We start from the raw sequence: 24531 nt of genomic DNA, 5'->3' as shown, positions 1-24531 counted from the left end.
GAAGGAAAAGAAACATACACCCTACAAAACCAAAAACAAGATCTTAACCTATTCCATAGTTGCTGAAAATAATCTGTTACATAAACAATTTTCTTTACTTGTTTGGCAGTACTGAGGGCTTTGTGAAACTTTACCACTTTAACCAGGTTCTTAGACAAGAAAATGGCTTTGTTATTGCAAAGAGAAGGTCATGTGTTTTTGCCCAAGCTGGCCAGGACCACAATCTTATTTATGTTTCTTGTGTAGCAGAGTGAACAAATGCATAATACCACACCCACCTATAGGCTGCAATGTTTTTTTTTGTTTTTTGCCTAAGCTTGCCTTGAACAGTGATTCTGATCGGATTAAAGGCTACAGCCAACGTACTCAATCTCCTTGATAAATTTCTTAAGCTGTTTAGACAAACCTTATCGCTGATCTCCATTAAACATTTTAAGAATAAAGGTAAATGGACAGGAAGATGCCTCAAAATGGGGGGGAAGAACCTAAACATATGTTCTGTGATTCCTGGCAGAGATCTTATTCAGAATTCTTTTTTTTTTAAATTCAGAATTCTTATTCTGAAGGAATGACACTTAAAACTTAAGTCAGCTCCCCCATTGTTAGTTGCTGTTATCAACATATACTCCTAAATACCGTGTTACAAAAATGTGCAAACATTACAATGAAATTTTTTAATGATCCTCCCAAAAGATAAAAATGATATCCAACTGATTTGATAACATGTAGTTTTTTAAAATTTTTGTTTATCTTTTTTTTTTTTTGTCGGTCGTGGGGCTTGAACTCTGGGCCTGGGCGTTGTCCCTCAGCTCTTCAACTCAAGGCGAGCGCTCTACCACTTGAGCTACAGCGCTACTTCCTTTTTTTTTATCTTTGCATTTGTATGAACAAATCTACTTCTCTCTCTTCCATGGTGTCTTAGTATTCTGTTTTATGGATTTACTATTTAAATCAATCCTCCACAAGTGGATGCTTAGACTGTTGCTAATTTTTTTCCCTTTGTTTTGGATGGTCATGGTGCTTGAATTCAGGGCCTGGACACTGTCCCTGAGCTTTTCAATCAAGGCTAGTGCTCTACTACTTTGAGCTACATCTTTATTTTTGTTTTTCTGGTGGTTAATTGGAGATGTGTCTTGCAAATTTTCTTGCTTAGGGTAGCTTTGAACCACACTCCTCAGATCTCCTATGTAGCTAAGATTATGAGGGTGGAGCCAACTGCACCTAGCCATTTATTGGTTGTTGGTTGAGGGCCTTAACTATGGGCCTGGGTGCTGTTTCTGAGCATTTCTGCTCAAGGCTGCTCAACACTCTACCACTTTGAGCCACAGCTCTACTGATAATTTTTAATACACAGTGCTGCACTGAAAGCTCATGTACTTAAACCTACCTTTCTTTTATGCATATGCACACACACACATGATTTCCTTGGGACAAATTTCTCTAAGGGGAATTGCTAGAATGGTATGAATAAGTTTAGTAATGATCAACCTATGAAGTCTTAGAAACATGTGATTCATTTTTAATACTATCACTATTTGGAATTTCTACTGTTCTCTAAATTTACAATAACTAGATAACTCAGTTGCTTTTCCCCAAGTTTGTGCAGATATCTTCATATTGGGACTACATGAAACAGTATATTTCATAACTAAAGTATTTTCTTATTGCTGTCCCTTGAGGTAACTATTTTTTCTTTTAGTAACAAAACAAAAACAAGTTACAACAACAAAATCCAACAAATTATGCTAGCCATCTGTAATCTAGCTGGCATTGGTAGAATTCTGACTGAAAATGCAAGTAAAGGAGAAGAGCTAAGCCCTTCTTTCTCAAAGATTATCAAAACTGTCCTAGAAGTTTTGACTTAGGATATAAAATATGAGGCTTCATTTTAATCACCTCTGGGAAAACAATAACCCCAAAAACAGTAAAAGGAGGTCAATTTATGCTGACTTATTGAAAGAGCCAAAACCTTGACTGAGCTTCTATCTAGGTACAATTTCATTTGGTATACTTCATTATGCTCAAATACCCCTATGATATAACACACTCTAATCAAAGGAGATGTGGGTGTGTGCTCTCCTTTTCTGTTATGCTGACACTAGTTCCTGGCTGAAAGCCTGGATAGAGAGCTATTCCTTTCATCTGAAATGTTTCAGACTTTTATTTAAGCTTTGTTTTGTTTGACATAGGGTCATACTGTGTAGCCCAGGCGGCTTGAACTTGTGATCCTGCCTCAGTCTTTCCAGTGTGGGGTTTCAGGTATGTACACACCATGCTGAGCCAGAATCTTAGCAAGGCACTCACAAATACTACTAACCTCCTTATGATTTTAAAGTTGTTTTATAATAAGGGGTAACATTTTCATTACCTGACTTACATAACTGAAACCCTTCTGTATATTACCTTTATAATAAAATTTTTTAAAAGAAAAAGGAAAAAAGTTGCATTATAGCAATGAATGGTTTCCCTCTGAACTCTTAATCCTCTCATCTATTCTACATTATTCTATAATGTTAACCCTCCTAGAACATAATAACTTTGATATTCACCCATTCTTAATTAGAAATCTACAATGATTGCTTTAATATTTACTGTGTAGTTCAAACTCCTCTGCCTAAACAGGGAAAAATCTTTATTAGCTATTAACCTGTTTCCTCTTTTAAAATTCTGTCTACATTATCTACCCTATCGGATATTGTTTTTTGATAATGGAAAAATATTATTATGAGGGCTCGGAAGGTGGCACAGTGGTAGAGTGCTTGCCTGGCATGCATGAGGCCCTGAATCAATTCCTTAGCACCACAGAAAAAGCAGAAAAAGCTGGAAGTGGCGCTGTGGCTCAAGTAGTAGAGTGCTAGCCTGGAGCTAAAGAGCTGAGGGATAGCGCCCAGGCCCAGAGTTCAGGCCCCATGACGGGCAAATAAATAAAATAAAAACTATTATGAGAAAGTTTAAATAAATATAAAATTAGAGGAAATTCTGTAGTGAACTCCATGTTCTTTACCTGGCTTTAACCAACAATTAATTCATAGATAATATTTACTCTCCCCTTCCCAGGATTACCATAGAGCAAATTCATACCTGAGTATAACTTTCCTGTCCCTTATTTAATATAACATGTAATATGTAAAAGGACCTGCTTATCATACTGATAGATGGCTAGTGGTAGAGAATCAAAGGTCATCATTCTTTTGTAAAAGTTCACATGGATAGAGAGCTTATGCAATTCATTAACTCCTAGATTTGCTGAGTAATGTTTAGGTTTGATAATTACACAGCTGTAGTTACATAAAAATGTCTCAATCATTCAAAGTTCTTAAGAATTATGGCAAGGTCAGCACTAGTGGTTCATGCCTGTAATCCTAGCTGTGCAGGATTACAGTTTGAGGATTACGGTTTGAAGCCAGCTTGAGCAGGAAGTCTCTGTCTGTTTTACCTCCAATTAACTACCAAAAAGCTTTTCAAGATATAACTTTTCTGAACCATCTTCCTTCCTCAATCTTCCTAAAGTCTTTACAAAATTCTTTAAAATACTAAAATTTATTTAAAGATCATTATAAGAAGAGGTGATAGTGGTCAAGATGCATTGTACTCATAATATGACATGGAATTGTAATATCTTTACATAACTACTTAATAAAATATAAAAAGTAATTATTTAGATAGGCCACTTCATTTTTTTCTGTTGATAGAAAATACATTATGAGCCGGGTGCTGGTGTCTCACACCTGTAATCCTAGCTACTCAGGAGGCTGAGATCTGAGGATAGAGATTCAAAGCCAGCCCGGGCAGGAAAGACCGTGAGACTCCTATCTCTCCTAGCTCCAATAAACTACTAGAAAACCAGAAGTGGCACTGTGGCTCAAGTGGTAGAGCACTCGCCTTGAGCTGAAGAGCTGAGGGACAGCGCCCAAGCCCAGATTTCAAGCCTCATGACCGACAAAAAAAAAAAAAAAAAGCAGAGAAAAGAAAAGAAAATACATTATGAGAAAAAAGGGGAAAGGAACTCAGAGGGCAAGCAGTACTAACAGGGAGGGATGAGACATCTGATTATGCTCATTACTACTGCAGTATTCCATGAGAACCCACAGCAAAGCCTTTGAACATTTACATTTTTTAAATAATTTAAAACTGTTCATGAAAAATTTCAAATAAAACAAATCTAAAATTGTATAGAGAATTTCATTTATTCACCTAATTTCAACAAATATCAAGATCCAATCTTATTTCAATTATTATCATCATGTCATTCTAAATCCCAGATAAATTACCATTTCTCTCTCTTCTTTTTTGGTTGGTCACAGGGCTTGAACTCAGGACCTGGGCTCTGTCCCTAAGCTTTTTTTGTTCAAGGCTAACACTCTACCACTTTGAGTCACAGTGCCACTTTCCAGTTTTCTGGTGGTTAACTGGAGATAAGAATTTCATGGGCTTTCCTGTACAGGCTGGCTTTGAACCATAATCCTCAGATTTCAGTCTCCTGAGTAGCTAGGATTATAGGTGTGAGCCACTGGCGCCTGCCTACAATGTCACTTCTGAAGCAATCATTTCTAATCTTAGCCTTTTTTTTTTTTGGCAGAGGAGAGGGAGAGGAAATTTAGTCCACTATTTGTCCTTTCCTACAACTCTGATTCCCATATTTAAAATAGTATCATTCAATCAAAATATATTCTTAGCATTCTTCAACCTCAATAATCTGAAACTATTAAAAATAATAAAATACTGGGTTGAGGAGATGGTATGCGGTAGAGTACTTGTCTAACAAGTACAAAGCCTTGAATTTAATCCCCAGTGCCCCCTGCAAAAGTCCATAAAAAACAAACCCCCCCATGAATCATGAGCAACTTGTTCTCATCTTCATCTGAAGGCACCTTAACAGGTAGATGTTATTCACATAACAGACATGGTGCTCAAAACTATTCTAAATTTCTAATGTTTGAAAACTGAAAGTTTTGTTTCTTTAAAGCTTTTATTAATTTTTAAAATATTATTACACATATATTAAGTATTAGTATATTATTAAGAGGCCTCTTAGCATATGGTGGGGCATGCCTGTAATCATAGCACTTGGGGGGGGGGGGGGGCAGAAGGATGAAGAACTGGCTAACAGCTTGAGCTCAAACTAGGGCCTAAGGCTATAGAACACAGTGATAGAGCACTTGCCTTCAACCAAAAAAAGCTAGGATCTAAAATGTTCCATGCTCTAAGAGTTCAACCCCTATACTCCCACACATATACACGTTTCCACATCTCAAATTTCAGCTAGGTACTCCTTTGTTAATAATTAGTTCTTTTCATATAACCAATGAAGTAATGAAATTCAGGTGCTACTTATAGCACCTGTCCTAAGATTTACATGGAGTTTAAAGTACTGATCAAATACCCCTAACAACACTAACTTCCAATTTTGGAAGCTAACGTTTAGGGGATGCTTATTATTATTTTTTAATCAACCACTATTTTTTAATCACTTTAAATGCATTAGCTTCTGTAACACACATAACAATTTTATTTTTTTTAAAAGCATTATTGTAGTAGGCCAAAGACTTAAATTAGAAATTCCAAAGAATTGCAATTTCTTACCATTTGACACGTTCTAACTTACTATTTTAAGCCCACATACATTATTAGAATGTGACATATTGTTGAAATTTATTATAATTTTAAGTTGCCACAATTAGCAAGAATACAACTGATTTAAGTTTTAAGATTTTAAGTGATTTAACTTTAAAACTTACAAAAGATGCCATCTTTTCTAAATAACGTCTAAGTTTCAGGTAAACCATTCAGGGAATGTTAATTGACCAATGCTCTTACAAGTAGCATCAGTGTCCCAAATATGCATGAAAACAAGAGAGACATGATTTAGCATTTCCAGATAGATGAGAAAGGATGTTTCTTATTTCACACTGAACATACTAAACCAAGAGCCACTGGCATTAGGCAATAATTTTTGTTTAAAAAAAACCCCACCCCACAAAAACGAACAAAACAGCATCTTTAGGCTTTAACCACTGGAAAGGTCTGGAAACAAGGACCAATAGAAGACCAAAAACATTTCTAGCATCCAGACTCTGGTCTGTAAAGACTATTAAGAAAAGGATAATCAGTTTCAAATCTAAGACCAAGCGAAGAGTAACAAGAAATTTCTGAGATGGTTGATTCCAGGTTTGGGGTACAAAATGATCCTGGAACATCTTATTGTACTAGAAAGCAAGGAAACAAACAACTAAGAAGAATATTAAGAATGAATCAAAAGGACTTAGCCAAGATGGAATGATCTTGACTGTCAAGGAAAGCAATAGAGAGGGTTATTCTAGTCAAAACTAATACATGGAAGTGGCGCTGTGGTTCAAGTGGTAGCACGCTCGCCTTGAGCTGAAGAGCACAAGGACAGTGCCCAAGCCCAGAGTTCAAGCCCCATGACCGACAAAAAAAAATAAAAAAATAAGATTAAAAATAAAAAAAAAAACCTAATACACGCACAACTGAAATACCAAACAAAAGCAGCAAAAGTCTGTAACACATGAAGTATGTTTAAAACCATGAACACATGTAACACTACATTAATTACCTCTGGAGGCTGCTAACTTATCAATCTATTATTTTCAAACTGGTAAATAAGAAGGAAAAAACAAACACTTATCTTGCCTTACACGTAAACAATTAACCCTATATTTAAACAAGTTAGAGTAGACAAATAGTGAACAAGAGGCAATAATCCAGACAATAAACGAAGTGATAAAATACCAACAATTCACAAGTACAATGGAAAAGAATGGATTTAGGCCAGTAATTTTTCTTTTTTTAATATTATATAAACAGTGTGATGTAGAGGGGTTACAGTGACATAAGACAGGTAATAAATACATTTCTTTTTGGCCAATGTCACCCAGCCAGTAATTTTCCAAGTGTGGCTCTAGAACTCCTAATTCCTCCAGAGTCTTTCAGAAGGGTATGTGGTCTTCTCTTCTCCAATTACATTATCTACCCAAGCCCAGATTTTCTTTAGTTTTCAACTAAAACAACATACCACAAGAAACTAAAGCAGAAGGAAGTTTGAAAACTCAGCTGTGTCATCTCTTAAGCTAGGTACTGATTTACACAAATAGAAAACGACACTTAATTGAATCCAAGGTCTTGGCCTGCTTAAAGCACATGCTCTATCACCACTCTTCAAATACTTTTTTTTTTTTGGTGGTAGGAGAGTTTGAACTCAGGGCCCTGTGCTTGCTAGGCAGGTCCTCCACCATTCCTCTAGCCCACTTTGTGCTGGCTGTTCTTTAGGTGTGAGTGTGGGGGTATGGCCTTATGCCAGGGACTATGGGGGCTGTGATTCGACTTGTGCTTCCCCAGATTACTAGGGATGATAGGAACTTAATAGTACCCATCAATTTGCTTCCCTAGAGTGGGTATAGGAGGCTCATACCTACCATCTCACTCAACTATTGTTTAAGATGGAGTCTCTAAAAGCTTATGCCCAGCTGGACTCAAACCATGATGTCCAGATCTCTATTGCCAACTCCCTAGTAGATAGGATTAATATTTGAGTCTGACTCAAATAGAATAGCTTAAACGAGTAGAAATTTATAATAAAACACAAAGCAAGTCCATTATTTTCTATTTTGTTTTTTTTGGAATTTTCAATTTAAACCATTTGATAATTGTAGGAGAGGCTTAAGTGTCAGAGTGCTAGCCTTGACCAAAAAAGCTAAAGAAGAGCTCAGGCTTTGAGTTCAAGTCTCCAAATAGGCAAATGTACTAAATAAGATTAATCTAATCCATTTCTGTTTTCATACTACTAACAAAAAAGAAAAGGTATTCTAAAAACTGCTTGTTTGGAAATAAGGGATAGAGGTGAACAAAGAAAAATCCTAATATACATTGACTTCAGAATCAGGACTCTATGAAGAAAAATTTGCTTGTTAGGTAGAGACTAAAAGTTCCCTCTATAATTTATGGGCCAATCAGGGACAGTTTTTGAGAGTGAAAGGAGTACAATTGCTAATTATAAACTAGGGCTGCCCCAGGAAAACTTAAGACACATACAATTGCTAACCATACAAGATTGACTTAGAAAATCATTGTCATAAAGATCAATTCTTGGGGCAACTATTTTCCAAACAAACATATTTTTAGTATTATAAAGAACTAAGGTATGATACAAAAAATTACTTTTCATCTCTCTTGGCTGGCACACAGTTATTTTATAAAGTACGATGTGAACACTTGTCTTCTTGCAGCTGTATGTACTAAGCAAACTTCTATCCATTTCTTTTGATAGCAACTATTCCTAAAAAACTATGGGAAGGTTACACCAACTGGGTCTTGCTTTTCCAAAAAAAATCTTCCCATGGACTTCCACACATGGCCTAACCAGACTTCTAATCAGTTTGTGAATTGATACATTATTCCTAGCAATACTTTAAATTCTAATTTCCTAGGGATTAAAACATTTGAGACAGATCAATCAAGCCTAAGATCCCAAATTAAGACCCTGAGAGTTAGCTTTATATTACCTGTCTTAAATGTTTTGGTTACAGTAACTTTGAGATACACATATGATGTTAGCAATAATTTTCATTTATTAAGCTTTTAAGTTACTGGCTAGGTTTATTACATCTTATGTGCCCTGCCACATGATCTGCAAATGTTTTGAGCAGCTTTGTTTTATTAAAGTTTTAAAGCAATGGATAAAGTTTTTCGATAAAAACAGTATATAAGATCTCTAAATTTTAGTCTCCTCTGAAAATGCACATTGACTTCATCAACCTGCCCTATTATTCTATTACTAAGTTATGCATTTGAGATTTACTTGCTATAAATACTCTTCTAGAAATATATTTTAAAAGGAACTTCAAATTTTAGAATTGCTCCTATATTTCCTTTAGAGCTCACCTTTTTATTTTTTTTCCATTCTAACATTTTTCAGGCTGTGGCCACAAGAGTATATTTTACTTTCATGGCTATAGTAAACTGTACCACAAAAATTGAGAAAAGAAAATGTTATGTATTCATACAGCAATCTAGTGCTATATTCAGCATGAAACTGATCTCACTGGCTCAATGCTCTTTTGACTGTTCTGTTTTAGGAGGTTTAGGGCTGTAGGTGTAGCTCAGTGGTAGAGTGCTTGCCTAACACGAGTAAAGCAATAAGGTTCGCCACTCAGAACTGCTACCTACCAAAGTAGCATCTTTATTAAATCCCAAATGTTATCATAAATACATGTGTGTAGGTATGTTCTGGGGCCTGAACTCCCTTCTAGGCCTGTGCTCTCTCATTCCACATTTTTTTTTTTTGCTACCACTTGATCCACACCTCCACTTCTGGCTTTTTGCTGATTAGCTGGAGATAAGAGTCTTTCAGGTTTGTTTGATTGGGATGGCTTTGGACCTCTATTCAAAGACCTCAGCCTCCTGAATAACTAGGATTGTAGGCATGTAGGCATGAGGCACCAATGGACACTCCACATTTAGTTTTAAAATAACCATAACTGTGGCTATTCCCTTTCTGGTTTCTCAAAACAAACCAACTCTTGACAACTCACATGAGGCAAAATATAACTATATTCAGAGGTGGTCTAATTGCCAACAGGTCCTTCCAAAGTAAAACTTTATTTCAATTTTAAGAATGTCCAACAGTTGATTATTAACTGAAGATCAATCACCTTCACAGAAGCTATAAAAGTCTATAAAAGTACAAACTGTATGTGTTGAGGCATGCTCAGAGGTTAGTAGCAGAAAACAGAAAATTTCAATATGGGCCAAAGATCATAACAGGATAGGGAGAAAAATGGACATGAAGAGGAACTCAACAACAATCCCCCTCATAAAAATAATGAACCTCTCTGATCCGTACTGACCTTAACATATCAACATTATTGAATATACTAACAAGATAACAGCTCTTAATCAGATCACAGTATCTAAGAATTATGAAATAATCATCTTACTGTATTCAGCAGTGTACATACCTCATTAGATTACTGGGTTTTGAGTTTTCACATCAGTGAAATTATTGGAATTATTAACCCAAGTTAATAATTTACAACACAAACTAAAAATACCAAATAGAAGGTATTTCATCTTTCTTCACGCTAATAACAGTGGGATCTGGTGGAATAATGACATGTGTGAACAGGTAATGAAAATTAAATATGCTTAAAATGCTTTCTTTAAGGCTTAGAATATGAAATAGTTTATCAAGAAAGTAAAGGCCATCAAAGTTATAAAATCTTTCTCTACTGCTATAGACTTTTAAGAACAGGCCAAATGAGCTTTATATTTAAACATGTATACACAAATCTATAACTTCACTGTAGTAAAAATCACAGTAGACCATTTATTTTTCCCCCTTTGTCCTAGGTTCTCCCCCCCCCCCCCCCCCCCCCCGCCCCCGGGAAGAGGCATAGAAAGATAATAGCAGGAAATAAGGTAGAGCAGCTGCACAGGCAAGATGAAGTACAGTATTTATGTTTTGCCTCTATTCTATCCTACTGCTGGGCAGGTAGTATTGAAAATAAATTTAGTTGTTTGGAGAGTCATAAGTTATGAAAACCTTTGGGATCAAGATGTGGCCTTCTTCTCCTTGCCAAGAATTTTTAGGGCCTCTAGCAGGATTTGGCTATCAGAGCAACAGAAGCCATCTATGGTTTAGAGATGTCTAGCTATTTGGGAAGGATAACAAGAATGTTACCCTAATGCTGGCAACAATTATAGGAACAGAGACTGACACTGGAACCAGATTTCTTCTTAGTCCTACAAATCTATGGAAATGATACATGTGAACTGATAATCCTCAATTTCTTTAGCAATATATAATTTAGCTTACTAAATTTCATATTAATGCTGTAACTATTTTATTGACAAAACTTTTATACTCTCTCTCTCTCTCTCTATATATATATACATTTTTTTTTTCGGTGGGGCTTGGGCTTGGGCCTGGGCGCTGTCCCTCAGCTCTTCAGCTCAAGGCATGTGCTCTATCACTTGAGCAGCTTCCAGTTTTCTGGGGGTTTATTGGAGATAAGAGTCACATGGACTTTTTTTTGCCGGGGCTGGCTTTGAACCAAGATCCTCAGGTTTCAGCGTTCTGAGTAGCTAGGATTACAGGCCTGAGCCACAGGCACCCGGCCTATATTATATATTATACATAACATTAAGTGTTAACACTTGATGTTAAGTTGGTAACCCTTATCCTTTATAAAAGGTAATGATACATAACCTGGTTAAGGCTTAATGGTACAATGTACATATTAAAGGTAGTGTTTTGGCTATTTGTTTAACTTAAAACAATGTCCTCTTTGTTAAGTCATAAACAGAAATTAGTATTCCAGTTTCATTTTTTTTCATATCAGAGGGAAATTCAAGGCTGGTTTAATACCATTGTAATGGAGCTCATTCAATCAACAGATGTGCTCTTGGAAACTGAGTTCAAGCTAATTAAGTCTAAAACTCAAAATCCTTAAAATATAGAAAGCATATAAGCAGATATGCTTTGCTTATAAAAGATATGCTTCTTATGAAAGAAAAACCCTTTTGCAGCCTAATTTCTATCTAATTTGTGAATTCAATTGTTTACTTAAAGAAGTAGCATAGGAGTAATGTTTGACATTTTAAAAGTTGCTGAAATATGATTTATTGTTAACATTTTAATGAAAACTTCCACAGCAACCTGGGATTTAGAAATATTTCATGATTTTGCTTTAGAGGATTAGATAACTGACAGAGCAGCTTCAACTCCATTAACTTTCTGGGGGCACCACACAAGCACACCAGAGTTGAGCTTAAACTAAAAAGTGGCGGGAGAGAGCACTCTCTAGGGACTATCAGGTTTCCTAGGAAGTAGGGCTGAGCTTGAAACAGTCAAGTAGCCTTTCTTCAGTAGGCTACCTGACAGTGGCCTCATATATAAATGTAGGATGGTGTTCTCTTACTAAAATCTGAGATAACGAGACTATTTTACAAAAGAAAACATTATTATATATATTTTGGCTGAATCTCAACCCAAGTACATTATTATTTATTGAAATAGGACTTTTATTCAGATAGAATATGAATCTTCATTTCTTATTAGATTTGTCAAATGCTCTTGACCTAGTCTACTCAGGTGACTTGCATTTAGGAGGGTGTGTGTAGGGGTATGGGACATATTTTAACCAAAACAGGCTTTATTTAAAAATTGTTCTTTAGAAGAGGACGGGCTCCTACCAGGTATTGTGGAGTATATGAAATCTGGAGTTTGCAGTATGTACTTGGCATAAATTCTACTCAAATGGGAATGAAAAAAATGATTTTTAAAATTGTATGCCAAGTGAATAGTCTCCCAAGAACCTCCTTCCTCCCGAGCCTTTCCTACCTCCCTGCCCCTCCCCCACTAACACTGCCTCCCTGCTGTGCAAAGAGCCCTTTGTCCTGCCCGGCACTTATCTAGCTGTTTGGCCATATTGACAGGCCTACTGGAGGCATAATAAGGGAGTCAGTCTGACATAAGCAGCTGGCAATTTGAAACAAAAATCTTCCTTTTCTCCTCACACCAAATCCTGCTGCAGAGGTCTCTGGCTCCTCCCATGCTTCCAGCTATTTCTCTGAGCAGCAAGGAATTAATCAGTTTCTCTTTTTAGGTAGTACAAATAAAAAAAACTTGATTCCTTAGATATAAAACAATTATGTATAAATTCCTTTAACTGTTCTTTCTTTGTGATTCACAATATAGACCAAAAGGTATTCCTAGCTTTGGGAGTGTATATATATATATAGCATGATGAAGAAAATGATTGATTATTACTTCAATTTGCCACTAAAACTCTAGCAATTCTCAGACTACAAGGAAGACAAGGGCACAGAGAGAAATGAAGCTACAGACACACATCAAACAAAACTGGCCAGCAAAATTCTAAAATTCCAAAAAGCAAAAAATTCATTTTTTTCTGTCTTCCTATCAAAGATACTTAAAGTAAGGTATTCCCTAGGTGCTCAGCAAAGAAAATCAATATGATGGAAAAAGTGAGTGAGGCAGGATGGGATTAGAAAATTTCTTGCCCAATAAGAGCACAATAAAGTAGGCTGAGACTTAGTCTTCATTGTTCCTTTATTTTGTTTCACAGATCCCTTCAGTAAGTGTTAAGATTCTGAACACATTTTATCAGAATAAGAATTTTCTAGTGATACTTTCTAACAGGACCACTCCTCAAAGTTACTGGAAACTCTTTAACCAATTTGTAACTTACAATAGGAAACATTTCAAAAGGCTAAGTAGTTTAACAACATATGTATAGATGAGTGAAAGTCTTTACCATGAATGAATTTTAACCACTTGAAAAATCAATCATAAAGTGAAAGGTTAAAATGCGATTTTACCAAGTATTTTGGAATTTCTGGTAGCAAGGAACAGTGCAACATAGTATCAACCTCATTCATAGGTACATTACACTGCTTTTCTTAGGAGTGCCTCTGAAGTGATACTTGATTTAAATAATGTCTACTAGTTGTATTATTAGATATATATCATACTAAACATCTTTCAAGAATTTAAGTTTTACTTCTATTTTAAATCATTTCTGTCTGAAAAACTTTGATATACAAAAACCCACAGCTAGGCTTTTTAATTTCAAATTAAAGTGATAAATTACTAGTGTTCTACCAAGTTATATTTTATTCTACTCACCATCCAGTTTAAACTATGAACTAGTATTTCATTATGAAGTCATTTCAATATAGAGGATAAAGTAGTGGTTATCTGTAAGGCTGGGGTTGTGGCTCAATGAGAGAGAGCATTCATCTAGTTTGCAAGGGCCGGGGTTGGATCTCAAGACTATCAAAAAAGTGGGTTATCTGCTCATTTTCATTTTTACTGTACGACTTTCCCATCCAAAGGCAAAAATTAAATAGCCATTCTTCTCAAAATAGCCAGGATAATTTCAAAAAGTATTGAAAGTCCCTGGACACAAAATAATATCAAAAGATGTAACAAATTCAAATAACTAGTTCAATTTATAAAAAGGGCCTCAATGATTCTCTAGAAAATGACTATCTTGAGAATACAACTGTTAAAAAAATAGGAAAACTATTTTGCAATGTAATTTCTATATTTCATAGTAATCTCAACAAAAATGTGCATTGTAAACTATCAGTATACCCATCAGAATGAAAGTATATTATCTTACATTGACTCATACATGTAATAATAATAAAAATTAGAACCAACTTAAAATATTATCCATTAAGGGTTGTATCTTATAAGTCTGCTTTTATCACTAGGAAAACAGTATGCTTACATTTGTGAAAGACAAAATGCTTTCCATTCTTTTTTTGGTTCCTTGCCACAAATTACTAGTCATCCTACAAATTATAGATGCTTGTAGGATTTAAGAAAAATGTATGCAAAGTTGAAAAAACAAGTTCGGAAGGAAAAAGGGTAGATGTTTCATCCACAAAGTCCTAGGGGGAAAATTAGACCATGGGCATATGTGTGGCTTGTACTGCCTCTAATGGTGGTGGTACATGGGTGGTGGTTCTCTTTCAAGTACTTCCATGTTTGATGGACTATGCAGCTTAAGAAATCATGCTACCATTTAGCGATTGTAGGGCAGGGGAGACCACAATCCAATGAGACTCAGGTTGCCTTCAACATCGTGAACTAGACTCAATCAATTTCTGAAAATTCTGTCTGGGTTGCCCTGTTATTTCAGATGAATTATAGCCAAAGATACATCTTTGTGACCAGGAGACTACATAGAATACATATATAAAAAACCAAACTTCTATTAAAGTAAATATGACCTAATATAGAAGGATACACAGTATCAAAAAATAAAAATGGACTCAACGATTTTTTAGAGCTAGAGAAAAACATGCTAGTTTGTGTAAAGGAGGAGGGGGGAGTGGAATCCTCTTCATCTGTTCTCAGAAAATTTTTATTCTTTCTTTAGTTTTAAATTGAATCAAAAATAACTTTTAGTTCTATCAAAAAAACCTCACAAAAACCAGATATAAAAAACAAAACTCTACCACCCCCCCTCACGTCTTTGATTCAATTTCTAATACTGATAGCCATAACTTGATAGAAGGCTATGAAGTGGTAATTCTCTCTCCACCAATAAAAGGCAAACTAGTTCAGCAGTGAAAATTCTCAGGTTTCTTAGTCCTGAAGCAGCCATTGCCTCTAAGTGCAGCTCCCTGCAGCCAACAACATTAATGGACGCTGCACTGCTGTCCTTCCCTGGAGACGGCAGCCAGCACTACTCAAGCTTCTCACGTAGCAACCAGAGCTCCAGAGCCAGCAGCTGCTGCTGCCTTGTTATACTCACCCCTATGATCCAACACAGGAACAACCTTCTCTTTACCCAACCCCCACTCCTTACACTATTTTTTTTTTTAAATACCAGTGCTCCATGCTAGCAAAGTTGGAATAATGCTTTTAGAAAGAAACAATCCTAAGGTCACCCTTTTAAATTTGGATCTTTTTACTAGAAAAAGATGTTTACCAGGTTTCAGATACTCATTTTAATGAAACCAACAATTTCAGAGTAAAGATTAAGCTGTAGTGTTTAGAAGGTACTAACTGGTCAAATTTAAATTTGTAGCCAGGGACAAGAGCTTTGTGTCATGTCCTACTAAAGGACATAATTCATTTTCCTACACATAATGACCGACCAAATAAAGCGTAAAGACTCCAATCTCATAACAGGCCAGCATTTTTGGCTACAGAAGAGAACTAATGATCCTCCTGAGAAAACTGGAAGAAACCCAATAAATTTTTTCCCCTGTGTCCTCCAAAAGGCCCAGAAACCTCTGATTATGTGAGTATTCTCTGCTTTAGTTTTAGCTCAGATTCCACACATTTAAAATTGCCTTACAACTTTGTTCTCAGCCAGTTTATTAATATACTAATATAAAATTAGCAACCAAAGATACTTTTTTCCCTAAATTTGTGGCACACATTCTCCTGCAACTCATAACACTCAACTCATCTTCCTTTCAAATCAAAAGTACGGCTATGTAAGTAAGATATGTCCTAGGAAGAAATGTAAATATGACCTTGGTCACAAACATGCCACCTAAAAACAACTTAAACGAAGGATGAAGGAAAACAGCAAGGGAACCTGGGGATTCTTTCAGTACTATGAGCATAGGGAAAATTGGACAAATAAACTCAGGTACAGACAAAGCCCAGTGTAATCCAGAGCTCTGGGCAAGAAAGGAGTTACTGGTGAACACATTGCACAAGTAACATGAGAAAGCAGAAAATGCAGGTCATACACGCACCCCTGACCCAGACCAGCAGAGCTGGCTGCAGCATCAGTACCCATGCAGGAGAAAAGACCGCTTATTCCCAAAGAGTGAGGCAGGCTAAGGAACTCTATAGAATAAATTAGCATAAAAGGGGCTTTCCCAGCAGTTAAAACTTTCCCTCTCTTGCGATTCACCTCCTTAAACCAGGGTTTTTCTCACCACTGTCCACTTCATATCAGGGCTTGCAGGCAGAAGGAAAGGGAATTCATAAAAGGTATTTTTTTTTCCTTTAAAGACGTTCTCAAAATATCGCTCCCCACGCCCAAGGCAGGGAAAACGATCAAATCTGGCTCAATTCCAGGCTGGAACCCAACAAATTCAACAGGGATATCTCAAGATACTTGGGCAAACGCCACGGGGAGCTCAAGAATGTGAGACTGGGGGTGGTGAAGGTAATATCTTTAGTATGGGAAAAGCAGCAGCCACATGAGATGGGAACCCAAGAACGAGAGGGAAGTCGTTCACAAGATTAAGAAGGGAGATCTGGAGACCCTCAGAGCGATCAGAGTTGTCACAAGGCAGCAAGAACGGGGGTGGGGGACTGAGAACAGAAGAAAAAATAAAGTATGCCCGTGTATTTTGAGAGCAGGGCACCCAGAGGCCTAACCTCGAGTAAAAGGTAAACGTGGAGTAGGCAGTTCCCAGGAAAAGGGTGAAGAGGCGTGGGGGGAGGGGGAGCGTCCTGACCCAGGAAAGACGTGAAAAGGGTAGTGGGGTCGATTGGATTACACAAGGAGCCTTTCTCCCTGGCACAGAGGGGTGCGACGGTGTGGAGGGGCTGGAAAGGGGCAGCATCCTCCAGCTCTGAGCCTGGGGAGGGCCAGGCCCGCGTCCCTCCGAGAGCAGGCGCAGGGAGACCAGAGGAGGTGACCCTTCCTCCCTCGAGGCCCGGGCGTGAGGGTCGGGGTCTCTCTTCTGTCGGACCCTTACCTTGTCCCAGGCGCTGCCGGGGCCTGGGCCCGGGCTGCGGCGCACGGCACTCCCGGGAGGCAGCAAGACTCGAGTTAGGCCCAACGCGGCGCCACGGCGTTTCCTGGCCGGGAATGGCCTGTACCCGTGAGGTGGGGGTGGGGGGCAGAAAGGCGGAGCGAGCCAAAGGCGGGGAGGGGGAAGGGCTAGGGAAGGAGGGGGGCCGGCACTACTGTGTTGGCGGACTGGCGGGACTGGGGCTGCGTGAGTCTCTGAGCGCAGGCGGGCGGCGGCCGCCCCTCCCCCGGCGGCGGCGGCGGCAGCGGCGGCGGCAGCTCACTCAGCCCGCTGCCCGAGCGGAAACGCCACTGACCGCACGGGGATTCCCAACGCCGGCGCCAGGGGCACCCGGGACACGCCTCCTCCTGCTGCACCATTGGCCCCTCCGCCCACTGCCCCGCACCCATTGGCCAGCTCGCCGCCAATCAGCGGAAGCCGCCGGGGCCGCCTAGAGAAGAGGCTGTGCTCTGGGGCTCCAGCTCCTCAGAGAGCTTCGGCTAGGTAGGGGAGCGGGACTCTGGTGGGAGGGAGGCCCGATGGGCTGGAGGGTGGGTTTGGGTGGCTGAGGTGGACGGGCCGTGGGTGGCGGATTCGCTTTCGGTCGTCTGCGGAATATCGGGGCATACCGCTTGCAATGCTGGAAGGGTATGTTGGGAACCGGCGAGAGTGCGGCCCGCCCTGCGGCAACCGGAGGGGGAGGGAGAAGGGAGCGGAAAGGGCTTCAAACCGGACGGAGCCATTGCTCCCGCAGTGGGAGGGGCGCTTCCGGCTCATCTCTCATCGCTGATTGGTTGCTTTTCCTCCCGCCGTGTGTGAAAACACAAATGGCGCGCTTTGGTTGGCGTAGAGTTCCTGTCAGTTACAGCCCCGGGAGTGCGCAGCCGCCGGGCTCCACTTGCATGGCCCCTTGGGTGGGGCGGGTAGGTAGGTGGGGTGAGGGGGAACTGGACAAGCGGGCGCGGCCAGCCGCCCGCGGGGAGGGGGAGAGAGGGGAGGGTCAGTGAAAGTGGCTCTCGCGCGGACGCCCTCCCGCCCTTCCCTTCCCTTCGGGGACGTCGGTTTACCCGCCGCCTGCTCGGCTTCGGCGTCTGATTGGCTCCTGAGGCCCGGAGAGCGGATCTTTGCTATTGGCTCGAATCCCAAACGAGCGAATCCACTGCGCGGGCCGGCGGGCGGCGGGGAGGCGGTCGTTGCTACGGCCCTCCCCGAGGCCCAGCGCCGCAGTGTCTGGCCTCGCGCCCCTGCGCAACGTGGCAGGAAGCGCGCGCTGGAGGCGGAGGAGGTTGCCGGCCTGGGCTTCTGGGTAGTGGCTGCCATGGCTCCGCCCCGGGCCCCCGCCGTTTAAGGGGCAAGACCAGCCCGACCGGCTCCTGCCATCCGCGGGGGCGGGCGAAGGAACGGGGATCGGTCGGGCTGGTTAGTGGGCGGGTGGTGCTGCTTGTGGTTCTCCAAAAAATCGGCGCGAGGTCGCTGCGGCACGGTGGGAGCTGCCGAGTCGGAGGCGGGCGAGGCCGCACCCTTCTCCACAGGGGGAGGGGAGTGCCTCAGGACCTTCCAGGGAGTTCTCCGCAGCCTCCTCCTGGAAGGACCGCCCTCGGTCTGGAAGGCCTCCCCGCCTCCGTGATCTCATCCTCCGCTCCCCTCCTCGATTATTGGTGGAATTCTTTTGGCCAGATTCAAGGGTTGTAATCTGGTTCCTGGGCGTTGTCCTGCATAAGTGAGCAGGTGTTACACTGGAGGGGAGCGACTATGTAGATTTGAGTTTGTGTCCAGCAGGAATTATCCTTAGGAAGTGGAGCCTAGGGCGTTCACCTGGGGCTAATTTTATGCGGGGAGAATACTGGTTATTTATCACTTAGGATCCTTTATTTTCCTACAGATACAGACCTGGTCGCTCTACTTGAGACCTTTGCTACACCACAAAAGCACACCACACCACTCCGATTAAAGTTGAATCACAAGATTTTAGCCTTTGTTTGAGAAGCCAGTGCTTCCCGCCCTCCACTTTCCTCCTCCTCCCTCTGCATTCCTACAGCCACTTCAACACTCTCACTCGTACTTTGGCTCCATTACTCATTTGTTTTACTGGTTCCTCCAATCCCTAGACATTACTCTGGCATTCTCTCTCCCCTGATCTTCAGTAGCCTGGTGAGTCATGAAACCAGACAGATTAGTTCCACCACAAATTGAGGCTTGAGCTGGGGCTTCATTGTTGGCCCAGCAGTGCTTTTATTCCTCCTCAGTGTACTTTCTTAAGCTTTTACCTTGGTTTTCATCTTCTCGTCTCACAGCGGAGGTTCTAGTCCCTTTTGAATTCCAAACAATCTTGATAACCACTTTATTGGCAAATGAACGCAGAGTTCAGGAACATTTCCCTTTCTCTTCTATTCAAGCCCTTTATTTCTGTTCTTATCAATCAGTAACTAAGCTCAGTTTCTTCTATAATGGCCTCCAAACTATCATTTTCTCTAGGATTGTACATGTTGCCATCCTGAGCCCTAAAGTAAAAAACAAACAAAAAAACATGAAATGACAGGTGGAAGATCCCTAATTGCTTAGATTGAAAGCCATTCTTATGATGCAAAAGGACCCTTTATGGGTAATCTGGGCTTTGTTTTGTTTTATTTTGTTTTTTGAGGCAGGATCTTACTCTGTCCTGCAAGCTGGCCTAGAATTTGATGAGTCTCCTGATAACCTCCCAGTGTTGGGACAACAACTGAATTCTAGACATGCACAGGATCCCTGGTGGACCTTTTAATCCTCCCCCCCCTTCTCATTATTGGATGGTGCTGGGCTTGAACTCGGCTTTATACTACTTGCGTTTTACCACTTGGGCCATAATCCCACCTGTTCATGCTTTCATTTTTTAAATGGGAGCCTGACATTTTATCTGTGAAGGCCTAAATCACGATCTTATGTTTCCTGCCTAGCTGGGATGATTGGTGCCTGCCCTTTAAATTGAGGTTGAATTGAGGTACTGGGACTTTTGTTTTGGCTTGGGCTGGCCTCCCAGTCTCTACCTGCTGTGTAGCTAGGATTATAGGCTCCTGCCACAACACTGACAACCTTGAGATTTTAAAAACCATGTTTTACTTCATTATTTTCCATATACTCAAATACTACCTCAATTCACATGTGATTGATTGCTGAATCAACCTATAGTGACAATGTCATATAAACTTGTACGGTGGTTCCTTCTGGAATGATACACATTTGCTACTCCTTACCCTTCACTACTTAAGGTTGAAATTTCATTTCCCTCCAACTTTGCCTTCCATGATCTATTATCCCATTAGCTAGATCTTAATATTTAAAAGTTACCAGTGCTTCTCCTGGCCCCTTTAACAGTTGTATTTGATTCAGTATATTTCATGTGCAGTATATTTCATGCTGCCTTAATTATGCTGAACTTGAGGGCATAGTCTCTTATTGAGTCTTGTACTGCTGTATTCCTATTACTGTGTGACATGTAGCCACACTTGAGTGAAATGTAAATGTCTTTATAAAGTGTCTTGCACACACTTAGTATTCTTCCTTGTTTTCTAGGTTGTGCTGTTCCAGCATGGAAATGTGGCAGTTAACTGTAGATTTGCATTATAGATTATAGAATACCTAATGTGAACATTGATAATCTTCCCTTATACTGAGCATTGGCAAAATAAAAATTGGACTTGTCTCATTTAAGAAACTTTTTGTGCTGGTCCTGGGGCTTGAACTTAGGGCCTGGGTGCTGTCCCTCTTTTGTGCTCAAAACTAGTGTTCTACCAGTAGAGGCACATCCCTGTTTCAGCTTTTTTGGTACTTCAAGAGCCACAAGCTTTTCTGTCAGGACTGGCTTCAAACCTTGATCCTCAGATCTCAGCCTATTGAGTAGCTAGGATTACTGGCATGAGCAACTGGTACCCAGCTTCATATCAGCCTATTTTAGCACTGAAGTATTTTTTATGTCAACAACTTAGTTATACCTTCATAAAGCCATTAGAAGTGGTGTTTTTTAATTTAAAATTTCTTGTTAGATCCTCAGAACAGTTGGCTATACCCATTGAATATGAAAATCTATTTGCTATTCAGTGGAAATAGTCTTAAAAATCTTTGAGATTTGGGGCTGGGAAGGTGGCTCAGTGGTAGAGCGCTTGCTTTGCATGCCTGAGGCCCTGGGTTCAGTTTCCTCAGCACCACATAAGCAAAAAGAAAAAAGCCAGAAGTGGTGCTGTGGCTCAAGTGGTAGAGCGCTAGCCTTGAGCTGAAGAGCTGAGGGAACAGCGCCCAGGCCCAGAGTTCAGGCCCCGCGACCGGACCCAAAAAAAAAAAAAAAAAAAGGTCTTTGAGATTGTCAGAGTTCTGTGTGAGCTTTTGTGCTCAAGGCTAGTACTCTACCACTTGAAGCCGCAGCTCTACTTCTGGCTTTTTGGTGGTTAACTGGAGATAGAGTCTCACAGTTTTCCTGCACCAGCTAGCTTGGAACCACAATCCTTGGATTTCAGCGTTTTGTGTAGCTAGGATGACAGGCCTGAGCCACCAGGATTTCTCTGGCCTTTTTTGCCAGTCTTGGGGCTTGAATTCAGGGACTGGATACTGTCTTTCAGCTTCTTTTGCTCAATGCTAGCACTCTACCACTTGAGCCACAGCGCCACTTCCAGCTTTTTCAGTATATGTGGTACTGAGGGAACGAACCCCGTGCTTCAGGCTTGCCAGGCAAGCACTCTACCACTAAGCCACATTCCCAGCCCCAGAGATTTTTTTTTTTTTTTGGTCTGTCGTGGACCCTGAACTCTGGGCCTGGCCACTGCCCCTCAGCTCTTTAGCTCAAAGCTAGTGCTCTACCACTTGAGCCACAGCACCACTTCTGGCTTTTTCTGCTGAGGAATTGAACCCAGGACCTCATGCATACAAGGCAAGTGCATGATACAACACATCCCTTTTACTTTGTCCATAAACTTCTCAATTGTTTTTCCTCCAAACAAGAGAAACCCTGAATGAATGGAAAACATCTTGAGAAGATATACTTTTTGAAACTTGCAGGTTATAGTAGTAACCTAGGTTTCCTAATTTTCTGTTCATGGAGGAAACGGCTATTGGACTCTTGAATACATGGGTCCTACCAATTGCTCTTCTGTGTTTCCTGTACTCACTATTTCAGTACTCTTACGTTTTCTTAACCATTTTCCCATTTCTGAAGTAGTGCCATGCATACTTTTGCCTATACTTCTAGGACAAATCATTTTTATACTTGCATGAGAAAATTGATGAAAGCTGTGAGAGCTTGAGGTTTTTTAAAGATTTGATTAGCAAGATTTGAACTAGGTAAGCTTTATTCCTTTTTAGTGAAAGGTTTGGTATAGCTATAATTATGGCTTACAACTGTTGACAGACTATGATAAGGTTTAAGATAAGACTAGTTTTGACTGTTTCAAGCTGATGCTAATTATAGAAGACTGTTATATCACAAATCTAGGAGCTGGTATTTGGCTTTACAGGTGGAGAGTTCTTGGTTTTGTCTGTTTACCTAGCGGTATGCTATTTTAGAGGACATACTTCTCCAAAAGTCTTTTTATTCATGACCTTCCATTCTTGACAGAGTTCCTGAAGGCAGCAGGAGTGACACAGGGATAAAAGCAGGCACGTCGGCAACCAGGCAACTTCCTACATGAAACAGTTCCTGAAGGCACCGGGAACAACAGGGAGGAAAAAGCAGGCATCTCCACACCAGGCAACTTCTTGTATGAGCTAGGTAGTACTGCCTTGAAGAATGGGTATTTTGGAGGTTGAGTGTGACTGAGATGTGTTCTGGACACAACCAGAGGTTAGTCCTGATCAAAAGTTTCACTCTCTTGCAAGGGAAATTGCCAGATGTGGACCTAATGAGTTTCAGGGTGTGCAAGAAACCTCCATTTAGGGCTGTTCGATGCACAGAATAGTCACAGAGGAAGGAACCTACTGAGAATGGGAAACAACAATCATTGTAGCCTAAGAAAACCAAGGGCAGTGGAGCCAAAGGGATCCCATAGATATTCTCTGATAGTCCATTGGGGGAGAATGTTGAGGTGTGAGGAGCAGAGTCAGTCCCTGAACCAAAAACAAGATGATCAGATATTTTTTTTGGGGGGGGGGGGTGAGTTGTGGGGCTTGAACTCAGGGCTTAGGAGCTGTCTCTGTGCTTTTGTTTAAGGCTAGCAATCTACCACTTTGAGCCACAGCTCCACTCCCAGTTTTCTGGTAGGTTAACTGGAGGTAAGAACCTCATGGACTTTGCTGCCCAGGCTGGTTTTAAACTTCAATTCTCAGATCTCACCAGCATCCAACTAATACTGCTTGTTTTATATGGCCTAAAGACCCAGTTTGCTGAATTTTTGTTTTTGACCTAAATTTGGCTCAGATGAGGACGTTGAGTGCCAAACCCTGTTAATGAAAAGACTTTGTCCAAACAGGAAGAGAAACATTATGCCCTTTGCCAGTGACAAGATCATATTATTGTCCTTTAAAGAGAAAAGAGGAAGGCCCCAAAGAGAAGCACTGGGATCCCTTATCCTGCCTATTTCCTTCTTATATTACAGTCTGAGGAACAAGATAGCCAGGTTACAGCCCAAAAACTAGAGACAGAATCTAGAGGGATCCTAGCCAACAGCTCTTTAGCCAAATCTAATAAAAGAACTCAGCAATGTAAAAAGGACTTAGAAAACTTTCTTTTGCCCTCTAAACAGCAGGTATTTGCCCATAAGTTTCAGTGGGGGCAGGAAAAGAGATTTTTCATGTTCATCTTACAGAAGTTAGACATTTTTAAAAGAACTAGGACCCAGGTTATATTTATCCCTGGGCTGAAATATTCATTATGAATATCCTCTTTACAAGGCAGGAAAAAGAGATTAGAAGAACGCAGCCATGGCCACGGGAAAAGACAACATTTCCTTAGGGCCTAGGGGTCATGCCCATTGAAGTTCCCTACTACCACCCCCAGAATAGATGCAGAACCTACCTGTGAGGATAGTCTACTCCTAGATCATAAGTGTGTCTAAGGCATTTGAAGTCCAACAAGAGAAGGAAACCTTTTCAGCTTTAAAAACAACAACAAAATCAAAACTACATCAGGTGAGAAAACATTCTGGCCTAGATCTGGAAGACCAATAGGACACAGCCTTTTGAAGGTCACATTTGCACCCAAGGTCTGGCTGGACATTACCAAAACGTTTAAAGAGCTGCAAAGCAAGGCCAATTTAGGGAGGTGAGGAGTCACTTTAAGATATATACAGTGGTCACTGTACCCCAAGAGAA

At 40.4% G+C, this 24531-nt stretch overlaps 1 protein-coding gene and 1 long non-coding RNA gene across 6 annotated transcripts in view; one reads left to right on the top strand and one right to left on the bottom strand.

The window, feature by feature from the left end:
- Setd5 (SET domain containing 5) overlaps positions 1 to 17496 on the bottom strand; it is an 82245-nt gene extending 64749 nt beyond the window's left edge. For all 5 annotated transcript variants that reach the window (XM_042679685.1, XM_042679686.1, XM_042679688.1 and 2 more), the window contains exon 1: positions 17224 to 17496. The gene's annotated coding sequence lies outside the window, so the exon portion shown is untranslated. The remainder of the gene's footprint in view (positions 1 to 17223) is intronic.
- Positions 17497 to 17698: 202 nt separating this feature from the next.
- On the top strand, positions 17699 to 23003 carry LOC122108090. Its single transcript, XR_006147470.1, has 2 exons — positions 17699 to 17763; positions 22841 to 23003. It is a non-coding gene; the product is annotated as an uncharacterized LOC122108090 (long non-coding RNA).
- The last annotated feature ends 1528 nt before the right edge of the window (positions 23004 to 24531 follow it).

This window comes from Dipodomys spectabilis, unplaced genomic scaffold, assembly GCF_019054845.1.
Source record: "Dipodomys spectabilis isolate Male_0828 unplaced genomic scaffold, ASM1905484v1 ptg000054l, whole genome shotgun sequence".
NCBI lineage: Eukaryota > Metazoa > Chordata > Mammalia > Rodentia > Heteromyidae > Dipodomys > Dipodomys spectabilis.
This window is presented reverse-complemented; position numbering and strand designations above follow the sequence as displayed.